This window comes from Carettochelys insculpta, chromosome 1 (genome assembly GCF_033958435.1).
Source record: "Carettochelys insculpta isolate YL-2023 chromosome 1, ASM3395843v1, whole genome shotgun sequence".
Classification (NCBI taxonomy): Eukaryota; Metazoa; Chordata; order Testudines; family Carettochelyidae; genus Carettochelys; species Carettochelys insculpta.
The window spans coordinates 233,527,892-233,550,966 of record NC_134137.1 but is presented as its reverse complement, the minus strand read 5'-3'; the positions used below and the strand labels follow the sequence as shown (position 1 = coordinate 233,550,966).

Below are 23,075 nucleotides of genomic sequence, written 5' to 3'. Positions count from 1 at the left end.
CCTTCCATGGTATTCCAAGGATGCGCCTGAGGCAGCGCAAGTGGAAGACGTTCAGCCTCTTTTCCTGACGGGCATACAGGGTCCAAGTCTCGCTGCCATAAAGGAGGGTGCTGAGGATGCAGGCTCTGTAGACTTGCATTTTGGTGTGTACAGCTCGTTGTTATTTCACACGCAGCCCTCGATGCCATTGAGCTCCTACCAGTAATGGACGAACTGGATCAAGAACCGACTGTGGATGAACTGAAGAGAGCCATCGACAGCATTGAAGCAGGAAAGACCCCTGGCCAGGATGGTATACCACCAGGGGTAATCAAGTGTGCCGCAGACACACTCCTGGAACCCCTACATGAGCTACTGTGCCTGTGCTGGAAAGAGGGTGAGGTTCCACAGGACACGCGCGATGCTAACATTGTAACGTTGTGTAAGAACAAAGGAGACAGAAGCGACTGCAACAACTACCGTGGAAACTCCCTCCTAAGCGTCACTGGTAAACTGTTTGCTCACATCGTCCTTGGCAGAACATCCAGAACATTAACCAAGCTAGTGAAATTAAAGCCTGGCCATTTGTCCCATCAGCTGATATATCAAATCTTATCCTCCTTGCAACTCTGTGGTCCTGAGTCAATTGCTTGACTGGGTCCATCTTTTGTACTTTGTCTCTTTCGCTCCTCAGGACACATGTAAGGAGTCTGACGATGGAAAGAGAGCAGTAAGGCCAGCTCTCTTGGAAACCGAAGGATAGGGGCTCTGGCAGTCTCTCTGAAAACTCCTGCAACTGATCTTCTGCTCTGGTACCACAGAATATGTAGAGAAATGTGGTCTTCCAGAGGGATTTGCCACTGGTTATGGGGCTACCCTGTTCTTTCTGTTAAATCCCTCTCTGAGAAAGTGAATGACTCAGCTGTGTAGTAACATTTCTAAAGCGGCTCTACGTTGCCAATCACATCGGCCAGGCAGATGACTCTGCCTAGCAGGATGCTGTTGAAGTCCCTGACCACCGTTGGAGTGGGACTCATGGGGGTGCCTGCACTCATGTTCATCCCTGGTCAGGCTTCGCAGTGAAGGGGGGTGGAATGGAGAGAATCCTGCCAGGGGTGCTCACCCCACCCCTTCATTCACCAGGGATATCCGCCCCTTCCTTCCCCCATGTTGAGGACCATGGGCCAACGAGCATCCTACCTGCATGAGCAGAACCCAACAATCAGCGTCTCTATGCTGAACTGTTTCCCCATGGCTCAGTAGCTGTTCAGTGTGGCAACTTTCCAGAGGGCAATGACATGGCAGTCGGCCTGGAGGAAGTGCTCTATGGCCAGACACAGGAGCAGCAGGAGGTGGAGACCAGCAGGGGTCAGCTCTGGCTCCATGACAGGAAGTGCTGTGGTGGCCGGCGGCAGGGCAACCAGAGAGCACCGTGACACTGCTTTGTCGTCTCTCGAAGGGCTAGCAAGCAAGCAGGAAACCTGGGAAATGGCTGTCCGGGGTAGATCTTTTAAGCACAAGCCTCAGAAAGCCCAAGCAGCAGTCACAGAAAGAAACTGCTGACCTGGTGCTCTGCCTGAACAGCTTCCAGATAGAGCTGAATGCAAATTAGTGTCCAACAGGTGCGGATGCTCCAGTTCGAAACAGCAAAACGCAATTTCAAAATAGTTCTTAGGGGCAGGTGTATTATTTAGAAATAAGATATTTCAATATAGCAATTTTGAACAGTTTTGTTTTTATCTTGTCGACTTTCAGTATAGAAATATCCCCCTTAGATATGGATGTTATAGTGGCTGTTCCATGTATGTACAAAATTGCCCAGTATTAACACCCAGTCAAAACCCACGTCACCTTCTGCCCCCAACCTTACCCATCCCTAACCCTTATTTCCTCCTGTTTTCGCCCAGCCCTCCGAAATGTGGGGCTAAATGCTCACTATCTTCAGGATTCTGAGGTTTCTCACAGGCTTACGACAGCGAGTGCATTGGAAACAGAAATCTTCCCTGAATTGGACAGAGTGGGATGCAGGCATGACTAAAGGTTGCAATCTCTCAAGGTCTCCCATAACAGACAGGCATTGTTATGAGATACGGCATGTTAATTTTTTTTCCCCTCTGCTTCTAACATCTGTCTCTGTGGTCAACCCAGCTAGCTGCCTCAGTAACCTGAGGCGACATCTGAAGAGGTCCAGAGATGAGGTATTCAAGGAAATTATGAAAACCTGTGACCCGGAAATGGCAGTGCTATGGAAGAACACGATCAAAGAGTTTTCTTTACGCATGTTGGGCTCTGTTTCGTTACCTGGCGATGGTGCATACTATTAGGCCAGGAGAACCTTCCTAACACCCTGATATTGCAGCATTTTGATTAAATTTAAATTGAACATGAGCATGTGTCTGTCTGTGACTTATCTCATGGGGGTTGTTTTTATTTTGGCTGCCGCTTTTATTTCAGAAAAGGGCCTCAAACCTTTCAAGGCAAGTCCTCTATGTTAGCTGGGGCTGCTTAGCAGAAAGAGACATAGCTGAGGGAGTGCAGTCACCCAAGCAGTCAGAGCAAAAGCCCAAAGATAGGAGCTAGAGAAGAAGACACTGGCTGTGCCGCTGAGGAGACAGGAGAGACCTAAAGGGGACACTGCAGGACTAGAACCCCCCACAGTGGAAAGGCTTCTATATCACAAATAAATGGAGAGTGAGTGAAGTAGATGCCTAGGCAGAGATGGAGTGAAGACAGTTTGGATCACAGAGATCCCCTTGATACTGTCGCCCAATGGGCTAATCATATCATTGAACCCACCAACTTGCCCTCTATGACACCCCACCACCCAGTCAGGCAAGAAGCTCTGATCTCCTTCAGCAAAGGCACAGATCTGGGGCAATAGAGTAACACTGACACTGAGAACAGCTCAGCCCTCCATTACAGGGACTTGTGAGCACCCAGGAGCACAGCCCCAAATAGGAACAAAACATGCAATACATTTGTCTTACTCTGTATAAAAATTTTATGCAGAGAAAGATCATAAAGTTCATTCTCTTCATCAATTAAAGAGGAACATGCACAGCTGTTGCCCACCCCCCACACATGTAACATGATATTTGATATTTGCAAGAACAACACACATCCCATTTAAATTATTTGCTTCATCTACTGGTCCTACTAGTGACAGGTGAGAGCTAACCCTTCCCCTCCCGTCCCCCACTATAAACCCTGGATCATAACTGCCTACTCCAATGAACTGAGGGAGTGGGTCTTACCCATGAAAGCTCATTACCTAATAAATGTGTTATCCTTTAAGATGCTACAGAGATGCTTGTTATTAGTTATTCATCTCTGCTTGACAACGCCTCTGTGAGCTGTGTAACTATTGTGACAAATGCATGGCCTGAGATGTAATGGCTACCACTGTGCTGAAACCCAAGATTGTTCAAAACTACTTAGTGACATAGTAACAGAGAGAAAGCTGTGCTTTTTTACTTAGTGTCAGTGTAACTTGAACTCAGTTTTTATGGTCAATAACCCTTGGCTACTTAATTTACATGATAATCTCCCCTACTTGTTCATAGCATAGAGCCTGTGACAAAATCAAACACTTCTGATTCCTTCAAGTATGGGATCTGTGGTGCGCCTGCATAATAGCTGGTTAATCACCGTATAGTAATTAAACATGGAAGGGCTGTTAGTGTCTTTCCCACAGGCTTTATGAAAAGTGGCATATGAATATGAATATGTATAACTCAAAGATGCTTTAGCCAAAATGTGACATGTTTAAGTTATGGTTGCTGAATGTGAATATGTGCATGTGTTGTTCTTGTATGTGTAACCCCTGTAGCTGAATTTCCCATCCGATGTTGTAATACCTGCATCTATTACTAGCTCTTTGCCCAAATGTTTATGTGACCTCTGAGTACATGCAATATTCCTAAAATAGGAAAAAAAATTACTCCGAGAACGGACCTTGGGAGGTCATTGAGTCTACTCCCTAGCTCTCTTGACAGGGCCAAACTTCATCCTCTCCTTTTCCCCCACCTTTAAGTCTATTTGCCCTAGCACCCTAAATGGCCCCCTTGAGGGTTGAGCTCACAACACTGGAGTTAAGAAGCCAGTGTGCAAGCCACTGTGCTACCCCTCTCCCAAGTCACAAGTGATCCCTCTCTATATAAAGTGCTAATGTGGTTCTACTGGGAACACAACACTTGCTTTTGGGATTTGTGGTGTGGTTGTCCTGACATGAATTCCGTACACCTCCACTCACTTCAGGCTTATCTGGAGCAAAAGGCGTCACATGACTATCGTCATCTCTATAATACTGGCTGGGAAACTGAGGCAATGAACTGTTATAGCCACTTGAACAAAGTAATAATGAGCCAGTTTCAGAGCTGGGAGCAGAACTGTAGAGTCGTGACTATCTGGTGCTCTGCTTTGCCTTTTGAACAACATTCCCTCTACTAGCACCATGATGAGACAGCTCAGTCAAATAAGGTCCATCTACTCTCTCCAGATCATCATGGGAACTTTCTAGAGAGTGTTTTTCTGTCTCTAGGTGTGAGAGCCAGTGCTAACAATAACACGAGAACCAGTCTATCTGTGTCACAGGTGAGAGCACAGCTACAGAGCAGAGCTATATAAGCCCAGTGCTGAGGAAACACCTCCTGCTCAGTGGGACAGACATGGAGCTGCAACTAGTTTGGTATGTGGCTGTTGGTCTCATAACAGCAAGTAAGTCAATCGCTAAACACGAATCCCTGTATTGGAATTTGCAGGGCACAGCTCCATATGTTTCCACTGGAGCCATTCGCTCAATTATATCTGTCTCACACGCTGTTTCTTTTCCCCCCACAGGAGACACAGATGCTGGATTAACACAGACACCAAATCTAATACTGTCAACGGGACAAACCGCTCACCTGAGCTGTGAGCAAACTGATGACCATTACATTATGTATTGGTACTGGCTGCAACCGGGGAAGGACCTGCAGTTGCTCTATTCCTCTGTAATAAACTCTGTGCACGCAGAGGGTGATGATAGCACAAAAGGATTCACAGCCTCCCGCCCTGAGATTGCACTCTTTCATCTGACGATCTCTCCCGTAACAGTGAATCACTCTGCTGTGTATTTCTGCACTAATAGCAGACCTCTGGACCAGCTACACAGTGCTCCAGAATCCCTTCCTCTCTGTACAAATTCCTCCATTGCCCAGGAGAGAGGGCCATGTTCCCAGCACAAGAAATGGATGTTCCTCAGCACAGACAAGTACAGGTTACCTCAGTACTGACAACAGAGAGGTGAATAAAAGAGGGAAGAAGAATGTTTAATATGTCAGAATTTTCTAGCGTGGCTGCTGCTGCTGTGTGCTTCCAGTTTTGCACACAAACTCCACGGCCACTTTGGGCTGTGTCTACCTTTAAAATGCTGAAGTGGCACCACTGCGGCTGTGTTGCTGTATCATGGCTTCAGTGCACACACTACAGTGCCAGGAAACATTCTCCTGCTCTAGTCAATCCACCACCCCAAAAAGAAAGCGGGGGTGGGGGACGTTCAGTTTGCTTAACTTTCATGGGTGTGGATTTTTCACACCCTCTGAGAGATGTAGCTTTGCGAATGTAAGTTTTCAGCATATAGCTGTCCTTGGAAAACACTGACCTTAGCACCACCGGGCTACGTCTACACTGAGAGTTATTTCAAAATTAGCTGAACCGTGTCCAAATGACATGCGCTATTTTGAAATTAATTTGAAACAGCAAAACAAAAAAGCAGTCAAGTAGCACTTTAAAGACTAACAAACTAATTTATTAGGTGAGCTTTTGTGGGACAGACCCACTTCTTCAGACCATAGCCATGAGTCTGTTCTGGTCTGGCTATGGTCTGAAGAAGTGGGTCTGTCCCATGAAAGCTCCCCTAATAAATTATTTTGTTAGTCTTTAAGTGCCACTTGACTGCTTTTTTGCTTTGATAGTATATAGACTAGCACGGCTCCCTCTCTGTTATAATTTGAAATAGTGGGTGCGTTATTTCAATCCCGACAAACCTCACTCTTTCAGGATTAATGCTTATTTTAAAATAAGTGACATTTAGACCGGGGCAAAGGACTATTTGTCAATCACTAGCCTCCTGCCCCTCCCCAGCATGGCCAAATGACCACTCTGGCCCAGAGCAGGAAGACTCTGTGGTCTCTCCTCAACCTAGAGCTCACAAAGCAGATGTAGCACTTCCAGGCTGGCAGTAAGGCATGTGCTGCTGGCTCCTCACACCCAGCACCATGAGCTATGCTGCTTCTGGGCAGGAGGTCCCAGGAGGCTGCTGAGGGTACCTCTTGGCTATTGGACACAGGGTGGCTGGGGAGACCCGCCATGCTTCCACCCTGGTGTGGGATACATTCCCTCCATGGACCCCCATGGGAAAGGGACTGGGGACAGCGCAACACACATGCTCCCAGCAGTCCCTCATATGCTCATCCCCTCTCCCTGGAACAGCAGGGGCCAGCAACCACAGCACACAGGCCTCGATCCCGGCACAACAAATGTGGCAAAACCAAGAACTGGCACTCTTGGTTCATGGGTAGAGGCTGAGCATCATGCACTGTGTCCCCACAGATGACTGACTCACTGTCCTTGTTCTCCACAGCCATACCAGTGGCCAGAGGAGGGACAGCACCATTCCTGGCCCTGGACCCCTGCTCCCAGGGCCACTCCAGGTGCAAGAAGTTAAGCCATGTGGCACCTCATAACCCACTGGGTCAAGGAGGACCTGTAGCTCGACTGGGAGCACTTGTGGCTGCAGCTGGCACAGGGGCAGGCACTGGCTGAGGTTGCCCAAGTCGTTGTGTGGGGCTTGCTGGCCCCTGTCACTCAGGGCCTTGCCCCGTTGCTTGCAATTGCTCTACCCCCCACCCCTTTTTCATGTGTGCCTTCCTGAATGCACACAGCCCCCCAGTGGGCCTGCCAGATGGCAGCTATGTGTGGCTGATCTCAGGTCTGTCCCATGAGTTCAGACTCTGCCCTCACCATGGGTAGGAAGACCTCCCCTTTTCTTTCACACAGGTTATGCAATACACAGCATGCTGCCATCACGTGTGTTATGTTGTTGTACCCAAGGTCTAGGAAGGTGAGGAGGCAACGGAAACCTCCCTTGAGGCAGCCAAAGGAGCTCTTGTCCCCGATGTGGGCCAATGTCAGTCAGTCATTGAATGTCTCTTGGGAGAGGTTAAGGTGGCCAGTGTAGTGCTTCATTAGCCAGGGCATGAAGGGATAGACTGCATCCTTCACCAGGGACACTGGCATGTCCATGTCCCTAACACTGATGGTGCAGCTGGGGAAGAGGGTCCCAATGTGCAGCCTCTAGAACAGGCTAGAGTTCCTGAAAATACAAGTCGTGTGACTTCCCTGACCACCCAACGAAGATGTCCATGCCTGCAGGACCACAACCTGCAAGACCACTGAGAAGTATCCCTTGCAATTTATGTAGCTGGATGCCCAGTGTTCCAGGGCATGGGAAAGGATGTGTGTCCTGTTGATAGCTGCCCCCCACTCTGCAGTTGGGGAAGTCCAGGATCCCTCAATGACAGCATCCACATCTGCCAGGTGGATGACTGCACAGCAGGATGAAGTTGATGGCCCTGACCACCTGCAAGGGGAGAGACAGGGTGGGATGAAGAATGACTCACTGGGGTACCAGGGCATCTACTGGGTCATCCCTTCCCGGTTCCTCCTCAGTCCTCTCTTCACTGACAGTGACCCCCTACACTCATGTCCACCCCTGGATGGGCTTGGTGAGGGTAGGACAAAAAGAAACCTCCTGGGGGTGGCTGATAACACCCCATCCCCATTCCCTAGGGATGCCTCTACTCCCCATATGTTCCTGCATAAGGAGGACCCCAACAGTCAACCTCCTCATGCCAAACTGGTGTCTGAGGGATTGGTAGATGTTCAGCATGGTAAGTTTCCACAGACTGATAGCAACATGCACCTGAAGTGGGGGTTGTGGGGGAAGGATGTCCCACCCTGGCATCCAGGGCATGGCAAGCTTCTCCAGCAACTCCTTGCCCAATAGCCCAGGGGCCCCTGTGGCAGCCTCCCAGGGCTGTGTGCCTGAGAGCAGCATGGCTGATGGCCCCACATGCACTGGTTACTGAGTACTCCGTGGCCAGCCAGGATCATGGCCAGCCCCTTCACCTGTATGGGAGACAGTGATAGTACTCACCGGATGGTTCCTCACCAGCGTCAGATGATGACGGCGCTGGGATTTGCCTTCAGGTCTTCTGTCCCTTTTTCACCTGGCCTGGCCTCATCAGCCTCCTGGTCATCGTCCTCAGTCCCCACCTCCGCTCCATTGTCACTGGCTGTCTCCATCTCAGCCATGGGGGTGGGGTCAAGGCCAGGGTCAACCACCAGCAGCAGGTTTGGGATGCTTTATCAGCCAGAAGGGGTACTGCTCAGTGGTGCTGCGGGTCCTGGTGGACGCAAAAGGATGCTCCATGGACATCTGCATGGGCTGTGCCCATGATGCCTGGATGTTCAGGAACTCTTGGCTTGGGGAGAGGATGGAGGAGGGGACCTACTTCTCCCTCATGGGAGCTCCCGGTCAGGGATGTCACCATGCCCCTCTGCAGAGTGGCTGAAGCCACCAACCCCCTGCACCCATGGCTTGTGCGGCCCTACACCAGCCACCTGGACCTGACACAGGACCCTTTTAATACCTGGATGAACCAGGCCCACAACCCTATGGTGTGTGCATTTGAGAACGTGAAGGGCCATTTTAGATACCTCCTGACATGGCTGGAGGTCAGCCTCCACAATGTGCCCACCATCGTGGGTGCCTGCTGTGTGCTCCACAACATTGTGGAGAGAAAGCAGAAGCTGTTTATGCAGGGGTGGGCTGCCCAGGCTGGCCTCGGCTATGAGCAGCCAACCGCTGCCCCATATTACCAGGCTCATGGAATGGGGTGCAGGTCAGGGAGGCCCTCTACAAGCCTTTCACTCGGGGGCCCCAAAAACCCTCCCCCAAGTACCCCTCACCAGGACTCCCTCGTATATGCACCATACACTGCTTCCCCACCACAACCCCTTCCATACATCTACCCCACACCCTGTCCCCCCAATAATGAGGGACACAGGGCTGTGGAACAAATAAACAACTTAATCAAAGAAACTAAAACTAGTGGAAAATGACAAAAACAAACTTGCAATTATTTACAGGGGGAACGACAGACATTGTGGGATCCTGGGAAGGGGATGGAGGCACCCCAACTTTGAGAGAGGTCCTGGGAAGTTGGGGAACCTTAGTCCTCTGCAGGAGAGGGTGGCTGTTGGCCTCAGAGGCTGCGGGAGCCCGTACTACCTCAGGGCTGGGGTCCCCATTGGAGCTGGGATGGGGCCAGGACCATGGGGAGGTAGCAGTGTGGGAGGGTGCAGCAGCCTTGGGCTTGGCAGGGAGCGTGACGGAGGATGGAGAGGCGGAGAAGGCTCAACAGGGCCCACCCTGGACATGAGCCAGTCCATGAGTTCCCTCATGGTGGTTGGGTGGGAGCAGGGGCAGTGAGGGTAGGAGCAGTGGAGGGGCAGGAGAGGAAGTGGGCAGTGGCAGGCTGGGGCAGCCAGTCAGGGATGGCTCAAGTGAGGCTGACTAGGGCCACTGACACCTCACCCCAGGCCTCCCGCCACCCAACCATGCTGGCCCACTCCCACGCTAGCCATTCCCTCAGACTTTTGTTTTGCTGGTGGAAGGTGACCGTGTAGGCAGCAGCCTCCTCATCCTGCCAGCAGTCATGTGGCCTCCAGGCATGGGTCACCCAAGCACCAGTGGTGGGGGTGCCCTGGCCTCCTCCGCAGCCACTGCAGAATTCCCTGGCCCAAGGACGGGGCTCACCTAGCCCTCGGATGGCAGAGCTGTAGGGACATAAGGGGAGAGAGAGATGACCCATCAGTCCAGCAGCCCTGCCCTGAGATCCATGCGCCCCACACCTGTGGGCAGCACCCCCACACCCCATCCAATGGCCTGGTGGCCCTTGGGGTTCCCAGGCACTGTGTGGTACCCACATGGGTGAGGCACATGCTGGGTGTGGTCTGGCCCCTCCACCCCTTCCCTGGGCATGCAGCTGGCGGTGCTGTCCATGGGAGTGGGTGCTGAGTGTTACACACATACGTCTCCATGGGCCAAGAGATGCAGCCATCCAGGATGTGTCCAGACTGTGGCTGGCATCTGCGTGGCCAGCCTGCTGCTGGCTGTGGCCGTGATGCCCCCTCCCCACGCCCAGAGGTGTGCGATGTGCCGGGTACCTACCAGAGGATCTCTTGAGGATCTCAGGGGAGCGCCTGGTTGAAGGAGCCAGGCTGGACAGCCTTGATGGAATGGCAATGATCAGGGTTCAGTCTGTGGATCCCTCCTTGCTAGATGTCCACTCCAGCTCTGGCTCCATGGGGTGGTCTGGCCGGAGGGTCAGGGCAGCTCCTATGCCTCCAGTGGGGGCTCCAGCTCAGGTCCCAGTGTTTCAGCACCTTGACTGGGGAAGACTGTGTCCTTGGTGGTCTGGATTGTGGGAGCAGGGTGCCCCTGGGCGGTCAGGTTGGTGGCCAGCCAGGAGAAAGGCTGGGGGATTCCAGCACCTGCCAGTGGTCTCAAGCAGGACCTCCTCATCCCCCCCAGAGGCCAATGTGGCCCCAGAGCTCTGTCTTGGACCACGACGGGGCCTGCTTTTTGGTGCCCTGGGTGGGCTCCTGTAAGCCCTCGGCTGGCTCAGTGGGAGTCCCCAGGGTGGGGTGGGGGGCATGGGACTCCTGGCTGCTGGCCATAGGAGTGGTGGGGTGGCGCTTTCCAGAGTGGATTTGACCCTATGGCATGCTGCTGCATGCTCATGCCTTTGCAGCTGCCAGCACATTCTCAGCTTCCTGCCACAGGATTTCTGGGCCCCTGCGGCTTTAAACGGGGCCAGACGCAGGGAGCACAGAGGTCTGGTAGTGCTGGCCAGGGCGTTTGTGTGTGTCAGCAGGACGGTGCCGTGGAGGACTGCTCTTTAAAAGGGCAGCCCGCGGCGTGTCTGAACATGTTTTCTTCTAAAAGAATCTTCCTAAAGGAGGCGCTCTTCCTGATCTGGAAGGGGGAGAGTGCGTTTGGAACAAGTGCTGTGTTCCGCTGATTTACTTTTGAAAGGGCACATTTTGTGTGCAGACGCGCCGCTGGATACTTCGAAGGAGCCCCTTCTTTCTAAAAATCCTTAGTGCTAGTGTAGATGCGGCCTCAGTAACAAGACCTGGCTACTATCAAGCACATTACACTGGCAGATTTTGGAGCGCTTGACAAAGGTGGTCAGCGCCATTATCCCCAAAACCCTTGAAGAGGAGCTCAGTGTTGCCTGAAAGCTCAGCTCTAGCTACTGCCCGACTCACCTGGTTTCTCGGTTACCCCAAATGATAAATGGGGAATCTGAGACACAGGAAAGTGAAGGGTTTTGCCCAGTCTCCCAACAGGCAGATCCAGCAGTAGACTCCAAATCTGCCGAGTCCCAACAATGCACAGCCTGTGCTCTGTGCAATCCCTTATAGTTGTGTTACATGTGCCATGCAGGTCCATTCTGTGTTGCTGATTTGGATACTGCAGATTAACTCTCCCAAGGGTCTGTCAAAGAGCAACTCCAGCTGCAGGTCAACAGTGACTAGAGTAGGACATTTCCCATTTGGAAAATTTTTCCATACAAAATACAATTTTGTCAAAAATTTGCATTTTTAATGAGAAAATGACCATTCAAATGAAAACTTTCTACTTATTCAGAGGTTATGTCAAAAGTAAAAAGTTCTTTTTTGTTTTGAGTAAACCTGTAGTTTCATTTTCACTTTTGGGATAAAGGAAGAGATAAAATAAAAAGAAAATCTTGGGCTGAAAAAAGAACTATGATTTCTCTCCAACTTAAAATATCACACTGTTTTGTGTTTAAATTGGGTGACAAATTACATCTTAAAGAAAAATGAAATGAAGATTGAAATTTTATATCAGTGGAGAGATATTGTAATTTTATATTGATACCAAAATAGGAACAAAAAGTATTGTTTTTGAAGAAGAACTCTGTTTTGCCATCCAGCTGTAATAGTGACACTAAGACAACAGATTATTACCTAAATGTGCAAAGGCCTTTCATTTAACCTAACAGCATCTCCTTCTCTCCGGCTTTTGACCACCACTTTGGATCTATTCCAGAAATGCAAGGGATGTTACATGCATGAATGGTGAGAACACTACTGATTTGGGCACAATGGGAAGATCAAAAGAAGAATACAGGAAGTTTGCGCCAGCTCATTAGCACATCCAGAGCTTTAAGAATCTTTAACAGCTGGTTGATGGCACCCATCAATGGTTTCCAATCTCATCTCATCTGTGCTCACCCTCCAACAGACTAACATTTTGACACCCCAAATGACTTCCTACCAAAGAGCGGACGGGGGAGAGAAATAGAATGGGGGCATGCAAAGAAGCAGGGGCATGCACACACCCTCTGGCTTGGGCTGGGGAATATGGGACCCTTGTGAGGGGGCACAGGAGAACAGGGCAAACAGAAATATTGCAGAGTTAGACTGGGGGATACTAGTTGTGTTGCTGACTTTCATGAATGAACAGTCTGGACACCATGGGCAGGAATGGTGCCTGTTTCATCCCATCAGAAGAGCTGGGGACCCTAGATATGCACGTGGAGGTAGGGGAGACACGTGAGGTGGAAGAGGGTCCATAGAAAGAGGAGAAAGAAGGAACTGGGGTCAGACAGAGCTCTTCATTCAGGAAGAGGGGAAAGTGGTTCGACACAGAGACTCTGCCAAGGGGAGGAAAGGGGGACCCTTCTATGGGATCAGGTGGGATGGGAGACATATAGAACCCCCCTCCACGGGGACAAGAATGGAGGACCCTAGCATGGTAGAATGGGGACGTGGGGGAAGGGAGAATACATTCGCACACAAGCCCTCTGCCGTGCACAGGGGGAGAGAACGTGGGACATGGGAATGGAGAAAGGGAGACCACACGGAGACTCTGGCACGGACGGCAGAATGGTAATGGAGGGGGAGGGAAGTGGGGGGAACCGCTGGCAACGGAGGAGACTGGGAAAATAAGGGGCATGGCAGGGGGCGAGGGGCGTGTGTACAGAATTAGTGGCACAAGAGGGGGAGAACCGGGGACCCTGCCATGGGGGAGGGGAAGTGGGGTTCACACAACTCTCAGACAATGACAGCAGGAGGGGGAACTGCAGGGGTTCCTAGCCATGGGGAGGAATGGCAGGGGGCAGGCTGAGAAGTGGGGGTGGTGATGGCAAGGAGCTCCTGGCGTGTGCAGTGAGCTGAGCTTGCCTACAGCAGCTCTGAGGAGTTTGCCCCCTGGTGTCGTATCACCGCGGAAGAAGCTCTGCAGAGCAGATCCCTATAAAGCCCTGTGCTGGGGAAATGCTCACTGATCACTGCCCCAAAGATGGGGATGTGGTTAGTCTGCTGCACAGCAGCCCTGTGCTTCTGGGGAGCAAGTAAGTTACTGGTGGAGCCATAAAATCCCGGTTCTGGTGTCTGCAGGATACAGCACCGCTGCTTTACCGAGGTTCTTTCTTTTGGTTTTTCTTCCTAACAGGATACACAGATGCTGTAATCACCCAAATACCAAGCCTGGTACTGGAGAGAGGAGAGACAGCCCAGCTGACATGCACACAAAATGACAGTCATACCTATATGTACTGGTATCAGCAGCAGCAGGGAAAGGGGCTGCAGCTGATATATTACTCTGTGGGTATAGGTAAGCCAGAAGTCGGTGACATTGAAATTGGATTCTCAGCCTCCCGGCCAGAGATCAGCAAATTTAATCTGAACAACTCCTCTGTGAAGCCGGAGCACTCGGCGGTGTATTTCTGCGCGAGCAGTTTAGACACAGCAGTTTAGAATCACTTCCTCCCTCTACAAAAACTTTCCCCCTCCCACCTTTAGAAGGTGGCATGCATGAAACGTGGAAAATTTGAGGAGGACAGAGCTTCAGAGATGTGGAGAAAGTTCCTGTAAATCAAAGCTTTTAATGATACGGTTAAATAATTTGCTGCCCATTTGATGATGATTCAAGTTATTCGATTCCAAATTATTTTTAACACTTGATTTCCCTCAGCTTGTGTCCCTGCCAATTATAATGATGACAAGATTGTGGGAGTTTAGACCTGCACTGTCTCTTACTACATGTCCCTGAATGCTTGGTAACACTTCTGTGGTGCTATCTCATCAACAACCAGGGGGTTGTGTTAGCTGCTCTCTGCTACAAATCCTGACTGAAGGTTAATATATTATGTATTACCTATGACTGTAAGACCTGTGGCTGAGATCTTGTCAGATCTAATCAGACCTTCCCACTACACAGATGGCAGATCTATAAAGGAAAATCTGTGTGGAGGATGTGAAGAGGGTGACTAAGTAGGAGGCACTGCACTAGAAATAATTACACCTCCAAGCACCCAAGCACTGTGCCACCATTAACATTCCCACAGCCCTTTTCTCTGTGGAAGGTGTCACAGTCCATCTGTTCAGGCCAACTTCTACTTTAATTCCCCCAAAATTGTCAGTATGATCTATTCTTCTTTATTTCCTGACCTAAACTCTTGCGTGGCCACATTGCCAGGTACTGCTAGACAGCTGTTCCATGCTTCCCTGGAGGTGGTTGAGTATCTTTGGAGGGGCTGGAGTGATCCCTATATATACTTTCGGTATTGGGCCTACTTCTTCCTTTCAGTATCTTGATGCAATTGCCACTTAAGTTCCTATTGGCTGAGGAAAGAACTGGATCTTCCTTCAGGGAGGCAATGAGCCTCAGTCGAAAGTTTGCCAGCAAAATGTCATATGATATTGCCACTCCCAAAATGCTACAGAAACAAACCCAGTCACCATTCTTGGGTTCAGAAAAGATATGGGGAGCTTAGCTGGTTGCAAATTAGAAGAAACACCCTGAGGTAACTCCAGGGGCTGGTCTAGAGCAGTGGTTCTCCAGCATATTCATTCTGCAAAGCATTTTACAAGAGAAGGATTTTCTCTTGTATGCCCCCATCGATGGTTTCTCAGAACCTTTCCACCTTTTGACTGCGGGCCACAGCTTGAGATCTACCAGATGGGTAGGGATGTCCCACTTCCATCTTTTATTATAACAGACACAGGTGGTGAACACAACTGAAACTGTATCATGTTGATAAATATTCAGCCAGGGCAAGAATCAATCCTTCTTCTGGACATGTGCCACTCACTATTTGGAATCAGGCATCAAAATTCCCCTTCCTTGTATATTCTTACTCAGCTAGGCTCACCTGGGAAGATAACCCTAACGTTACAATGAGCTTGTGCCCCTGTTGCAGATCGGATTCCAACCTAGATGGCACATAGCCTGGATTTCGGTATGAAGACTGCTATTAAAGCCAGTCACAATTATTTCACTTGTGATCTATGACAGAATTTGAACACCATCGCTACACAGTGCACTAAACTGTGTATTGACACCTTGTGGTCACACCTTGTCTTGCTATTTGTGGTTAACTGCCCTCCACGTTGTCTGCTTAAGTTTGCAGCTGCAACCAGGTGAGGCTTGGGGAGTGCAACACTGATGTGCTGAAAGGGCATGAGCAGTTCATCAACTCCCTTAAAGTCATTCACCACCCCAGGTACAATTCGTGGCTCCTGGAAAATGGCATTATGCTGATCACGCTGGCAGCCCCTGCAGCCTGGAACTCCTGTGTTGCATCCATCTCTCTGCCCTCTTCCTGTGTGGCTGCCAGGATTCAGTGCCTGATCTCTGGCTGGGGAAACACCCAAAGCAGTGGCTGTGAGTATGAGTGCACCTCACACGTGACACACAACTTTATCCTATCATTAAGTTTTGGAATCAGTCCTGAACTGCAGCTCTCTTTGCTTATGCAATCTTTGGGTCAGTGTGCTCAATGCTGCCAATTACCCTCACTCCTTACTAACCATCCACCTGCTATCCCTGTCCTACCCTCCCCACAGAGCTCAGCCAGTGACCCTCAGTTCTGCCCTGCAGCCCCTCTGCTATTCCAGCCCTGGGCTCCCCTCACAGCTCTGCCAGTGCCCCTCAGCCCTGCCCTGCAGCCCCTCTGCTATTCCAGCCCTGGGCTCCCCTCACAGCCCTGCCAGTGCCCCTCAGCCCTGCCCTGCAGCCCCTCTGCTATTCCAGCCCTGGGCTCCCCACACAGCTCTGCCCCTGCCCCTCAGCCCTGCCCTGCAGCCCCTCTGCTATTCCAGCCCTGGGCTCCCCTCACAGCCCTGCCAGTGCCCCTCAGCCCTGCCCTGCAGCCCCTCTGCTATTCCAGCCCTGGGCTCCCCTCACAGCCCTGCCAGTGCCTCTCAGCCCTGCCCTGCAGCCCCTCTGCTATTCCAGCCCTGGGCTCCCCTCACAGCTCTGCCAGTGCCCCTCAGCCCTGCCCTGCAGCCCCTCTGCTATTCCAGCCCTGGGCTCCCCACACAGCTCTGCCAGTGCCCATCAGTCCTGCCCTGAAACAACCACTCTTACTCTACTATTCTAATCATTAAGGTCCTCCTAACAGACATCTGCTAATTCTTGTTAGTAGTTCTTTCTATCTCTTCTTCATTGGATTCTCTAGCCCAGAAAATACCAGTGTTTACATTAAGTGGCCTGTCTGCTTTCATAGTGTTCTCGCCTCTCTGTTGGCAGCTCACTACCCTGAGCTTTTCCAGTGTGTGGATGCTCCAGTCTTGACTGATGCTGAGCACAGTGAAGCTTACCCAGGATGAATTCCTACAAAAATGATTTGCATAGGATTCCTCGAGGGTGGCAAAGACTCCTGCCAAAAGAGCTGCCTTTCATTTTCTCTTGTTCTGCAGAAAAGGGCTCAGCTGGCTCTGTCCTTCTGGTTTGTTCCATCCTTAGTGCCAGAACTCTGAGAACCAGCAAAGAATTAACCACAAAATGTGAAACAGAAGAGAACATACTCAGGCATTTGGAGGGCACGTTTGGGGGTATAGACTGGGGCCATGTCTAAACTAGCAAGTTCTTCTGAAAATTTTTCAGAAGAAGGGTCTCCTTCGAAATATCCAGCAGAGTGTCCGCACACAAAAAGCATTCTTTCAAATTTAAATTGAAAAAACATCGTGCTCCTTTTGAAAGTGCTCTTCCACTCCCAGTTCAGGAAGAGTGACCCCTTTCAAAAGCTTCATTCAAAATAAAACATGTAGATGCTTCCTGGGTCCTTTTTTCAAAAGAGCAGGTCCTCACAGCACCTGCTTCTTTGATCCCTGCCCCGTTCTTTTGAAAGAACAGGACAGTCTGGACTCTCTCTTTTGAAAGGGCAGATCATGCTTTTGATCCGCCCTTTTGTGTGTGGATGCTCTCCTTCTGAAGAGCTCTTCTGGAAGAACTTCTTTCAAAAGATCTCTGTAACATAGACGTTGCATGGATGTTTCAAGGGATCAAGCCGTGTACTGCAGGGCATTTCACCTTTGGCTACGTCTACACGTGCAGCCAACATCGAAATAGCTTATTTCGATGTAGAAACATCGAAATAGGCTATTTCGATGAATAACGTCTACACGTCCTCCAGGGCTGGCAACGTCGATGTTCAACTTCGATGTTGCGTGGCACCACATCGAAATAGGCGCTGCGAGGGTACGTCTACACGCCAAAGTAGCACACATCGAAATAAGGGTGCCAGGCACAGCTGCAGACAGGGTCACAGGGCGGACTCAACAGCAAGCCGCTCCCTTAAAGGGCCCCTCCCAGACACAGTTGCACTAAACAACACAAGATACACAGAGCCGACAACTGGTTGCAGACCCTGTGCCTGCAGCATGGATCCCCAGCTGCCGCAGCAGCAGCCAGAAGCCCTGGGCTAAGGGCTGCTGCCCACGGTGACCATAGAGCCCCGCAGGGGCTGGACAAAGAGCATCTCTCAACCCCCCAGCTGATGGCCGCCTTGGAGGACCCGGCAATTTCGACGTTGCAGGACGTGGATCGTCTACACGTTCCCTACTTCGACGTTGAACGTCAAAGTAGGGCACTATTCCGATCCCCTCATGAGGTTAGTGACTTCGACGTCTCGCCGCCTAACGTCGAAGTTAACTTCGAAATAGCGCCCGACGCGTGTAGCCGCGACGGGCGCTATTTCGAAGTTAGTGCCGCTACTTCGAAGTAGCGTGCACGTGTAGACACAGCTTTTGGGTTATAAATGCATCTCTTACAGGAGGGGTGGGGATGAACAGGAAGGACAAAACCAGGACAGAGGTAGGTGTCTGATGCCAGTCCAGTCTCAGATTAGCAGATTTGGACACATGAAGCCTTTGACCATAGTTAGCACAGTAGTTCCAGGCACTGCTGATGGGTGCCAGGTGAGGAAACTGGACATTTTAAACTATCTGTGCTCTCTTTTCCCTGATTATCAGATATAGCATCACATATGGACTCTACTTTCCCTTCCTAGTGTTTTTAAGACTCTCCTGCAGTTAGCTGACAACCTGTCCAGATTAGCAGAATCAATTTCTCTGTCTTATTGACCCAATTCTTTCCCTCACAGGGTGATTCTGGTATCCCCATTGTGCGCAACAGTGAACTCCAAGGAATTATGCCTTGGGGGATTAGGTGTGCGCTGCAGGGTTACCCTGGAGGCTACAGCAATGTCTGCAACTATATTGACTGGATCAAGGAAACCATTGCTGCCAAATAAGACATCCATATTCTACTGGTTTCCTGGAGACACTTCCTTCCCTCCTTCTTTAATTCGTCTTCAAAAAGAACATCACACAAACAAAAACTGTGTTAGATCTAGAAAGTGGTTTACACCTTACCCTAGCACCATTCTTTCCTAAAGTGCCATATAAATGGTGCATAAAGGGATCCATGTTCCAGCACTGAAGTGAGCCGTCTCTGAGTGAAACTCAACATACAGAAGTACTCTGAATAGCAAACAAACTCAGGAGGTGATGCAGGATACTGGATCCAGTGCTGCCTTTTGGGGGAAATTTTAGGTGTGCTGTTTATTCAGGATGGATAATGACAAAGATTTCTCTAAACGTACATGAGTGTTCATGTGTCTTTCAAAAGATCCAGTCATGTTTAAAAACAAGATTTAGAGGCTGTGAAAATTGCTGACTGGTAACTGTAAAGACTGATAAACAAGAGGGACAAAACACAAACAGCAACAGAACAGATCTCTCTCTCTCTCTCTCTCTCTCTCTCACTACACCCCCCAACACAGAATGCGGGATTGTCACATACACTGTGTACTATCCAGTGCTGTTCTAAATGGGTGCTGGGGCAGGCAACCACTTCCCTTGGAGACCATCCACCACCCAACATATCTATTTGGAAGCATTTTCAGAAATGTCCCGGCTTTGCTTGATTTGTCCCATTTATTTGTATATTTGCAGTCCCTTTTCCTCACTGAAAGAGATTTGAGATGTCTTTGGTTTTGTTAGAATACAGACTAACCCAGCTACCTCTCTGTTACTGACCTTCTGCAGTTCCCCTGAAGGTACACAAGCCATGACTGAAACACTCTCTTCATCAGCATCCTTTCCCATTTCTCTCCTTGTTTCCTCTTTGAATTTATGCAGGGTATGCTTGCGCTCCTGTACCTCTGAGGACGGGGTCCTACTCATGAAAGCTCATGACCTAATACATTGGTTAGGCTCTAAAACGCTACATGGTAGTTTGCTAACCTGACACCATGACAATCTCAGTTTGAAAGTGAAGAAAGGCTGCTCTCTGCTGGGAGCTTTGGAGAATTACCTCTCACAGTTAACACCCAAATTGGATGGTCACATCATTCGCAGGTATGATGTCACCAAATTAAATGAAGGGAGGAATGAGATTGGCCCAAAAGTCTCCATCTTGCAGAACAGGCAGCTTGTGGGCTGGAGCTTATTGGTGACATTAAAGAAATCAACAGCCACAAAGTTGCTTCATTGTTCTTCTGTAAATCTCTCCTTACAACTCTCCTTGTCCCTGACAACAAAACTTGACAGTAGATAGGCTGCCGCTGTGCAGAAATCACAGCCTGTCGTGCTGTGCTAAAGAGGATGGAGACAAGCTGTTCTCACTAGTGATGGATGGCAGAACAAGGAGCAATGGTCTCAAGTTACAGATGGGGAGGTGTAGGTTGGATATTAGGAAAAACTATTTCACCAGGAGGGTGGTGAAGCACTGGAATGCGTTACCTAGAGAGGTGGTGGAATCTCCATCTGTAGAGGTTTTTAAGTCCTGGCTTGACAAAGTCCTGAGCGGGATGATTTAGTTGGGGTTGATCTTTCTTTGGTCAGACCTCCTGAGGTCTCTTCCAGCCCTAGGATTCTATGATGCTATTATTCTACGCTGACACATTGTTTTATAGTTTCCTTGTACTTAGTGTAGCCATCAGTTTTCTCTTGGGTTACATTTGGATTGTAAGCTCCCTGGAGCAGCCACTTGCTGTGTTTAAACAGCCCCGCCACAGTACAGTCCTGGTCCATTCCAGGAGCTCTAGTAATGCAGATACCTCTTCATAAAATAATAATTATTATTTTTAATTCTAAAGAGGCATTAGGCCAGAAAATGTAAAAACAAAGCATAATTTTATAAAGACTTTAGCTATTGAGATAATGGGCCTTCTAGTATTAACCAGAGAGACAGAAAGGCAAAGACAGATAAATTACACACTGTCAAGTGGTAAGACAAATGGGCATTTAGCTAATGTCCGAAAATAATGCTTTGTGTAGGCAATCCACTTTGAAAAGGCAAATACACACACACATGGTAGTTCCCACAGGCTAGCGGTCCCCATGTGTGCAGAAAAACATAACTTTGCTTGTGCAAAACATTTGCCAGTGCCAGGCCTGCTGAAAAGGTGGGGGTAAAGGGGACAGCCAATTAAAAAGGGCCTGGGGCTGTCACTAGGCACTGTTTCACTGGCACTGTTACCACAGGAACAGCAGTGGCCACTGCCCCAGCTCCTTTAAATCGCTACTGGAGCACAGCGTAGCATGGTCCGGGCAGCTCTGAGGTCTGCCTGGCAGGTGGGGTGATCAGAATAGCACACGTAAAATCATAGAATCCTAGGACTGGAAGGGACCTCAAGAGGTCATCTAGTCCAGCCTCCTGCTTCAAGCAGGGTCAATCTCAACTAAGTCATCTCGGCCAGGGCCTTGTCAAGCCAGGACTTAAAAAACCTCTAGGGATGGAGGTAACGCATTCCAGTGCTTCACCACCCGCCTGGTGAAGCAGTTTTTCCTAATATGCAACCTCCGGCACTGTAACTTGAGACCCTTGCTCTTTGTTGTGCCATCCATCACTACTGAGAACAGCCTCTCTCCATCCTCTTTAGAGCCCCACATGAAGAAGTTGAAGGCTGCTATCATATCTTCCCCTTCACTCTTCTCTTCTGAAAACTAAGAATAAATCATTCAGCCTCTCCTCATAGGTCATGTGCTCCAGCCCCCTAATCATTTTCATTGCTCTCTGCTGGACCCTCTACAATGCATTCACATCCCTCCTGTAGTGCGGACCCAGAAGTGGACACAGTACTGGAGATGTGGCCTCACCAGTGCTGAACAGTGGGGAATAGTAACTTCTCTAGATCACTGGAAATGCTCCTTATGCATCCCAATATGCCATTAGCCTTCTTGGCTACAAGGGCACGCTGTTGACTCACATCCAGCCTCTCATCCACTGTAATCCCCAGGTCCTTTCTACTGCGCTGCTACTTAGCCAGTCAGTTGGCACTGTAACAGTGCTTGTGCTTCTTCTATCCAAGTGCAGGACTCACTCTGCATTTTTCCTTGTTGAACCTCATCAAATTTCTTTTGGCCCAACTCTTCAATTTGTTGTGGACCTTATCCCTGCCCCCCAACTCATCTACCTCTCTCCCTAGCCTAGTGGCACTTAGGACTGGCTGTGGCCAGCCCTGCCCTTTCTGCCCAATGTCCTGACCCTTCCAGGAGCATGGAGCTGCCCTCCCGCACACCTGTCCCAGGGGTCCAGCAAGTCTGTTGTCCCCTTGGCCACTGCAGAGGTGCGTATATTTCACTTGTGCTGAAAACCCTTCGTTACTACAGAGACACACCCGCATCTGTCACCCAGCCAGTGCTTAAAGTCATCTGAAGAACACGCGTGTGTGTGTGTGTGTGTGTGTGTGTAGGCAATTGTAGCACAGTAGGAGACTAGCAGGTTTGTTAAGCCAGTTAGGTGTGCCTGTTAGCAGCCCCATTCTATTTATTTGGGGGGGCACGTCTGTGACCCCTTGTGACACCTCCCTGCACACACACACACACACACACACACACACACACACTTTGAGTATTTAAAGTATTTTACCAGGATCCCAAATGCACAACTGGTCCCCTCCACCACACACACAATCTGATTCTAAGTACTGCTGCCAGGCCCTCTCTTCTCTGCAAACCTGCAGAGGCCTTGCCTTCTGCTCCTTTCCGGATAGACTATGGCAGGGTCTCTTGTGCATGTAGCGTTTCCTACTGCTTGCCTGCCTGAGAAGAGTTAGTCTTAAGAGGGCAGAACTGGCTTTGGATGCATGTACGCCCCCTACTGGATAGTTCTCTCATAGCTTTTCCATGTGTCTTTTGTGGTTTCATGTCCTTTCCCTTGTCAGGCTCAGTGTATACAGGTTTTGCATTCAGCTGACATGACTTCTCTCTTCCTGCAGTGCACCACAACTGACCTGTAAACAAGCCTCTGGGGGAGGGCTCACTTCTAAAGGACATTTTATGTGTGGTGTAGGGAAGGCAAACAGGATGTCACGTGACCTGATCTCACGCCCACCCAGAATATCTATGTAAGGGTGGTGCTTTGCAGAACAAACCATCATCTTTCTTGCTTGACCCCTTTACAAACAGTCGCAGCAAGGAGGTGCAGAATTCAATGGGCCACGGAGGCTCAGCTCTCTTCTTGTTGCCAGATGAGACCTCTTCATGGCAGGGATGGCAACTCACGGGGCACGCAAGAAACCTGCATTGCTACTGCCTATGGTATGCCACTCATAAGTTTGCCATTCAGAGGACAGATAGAGGCCTCAGGCTCTGGGGACTGTCAATCTAGCTCATCTCACCAGCACTGTGCTCTCGTGCCAGGCATAAATGAGTATAATATAACA

General features: G+C 49.8%; 1 protein-coding gene and 1 pseudogene across 1 annotated transcript in view; both read left to right on the top strand.

The window, feature by feature from the left end:
* Nucleotides 1–23,075, top strand: part of LOC142012815 (uncharacterized) — a 77,533-nt gene that overhangs the window by 19,169 nt on the left and 35,289 nt on the right. The gene's annotated exons all lie outside the window — the stretch shown is intronic.
* Nucleotides 14,161–18,656, top strand: LOC142003914 (anionic trypsin-like; annotated as a pseudogene).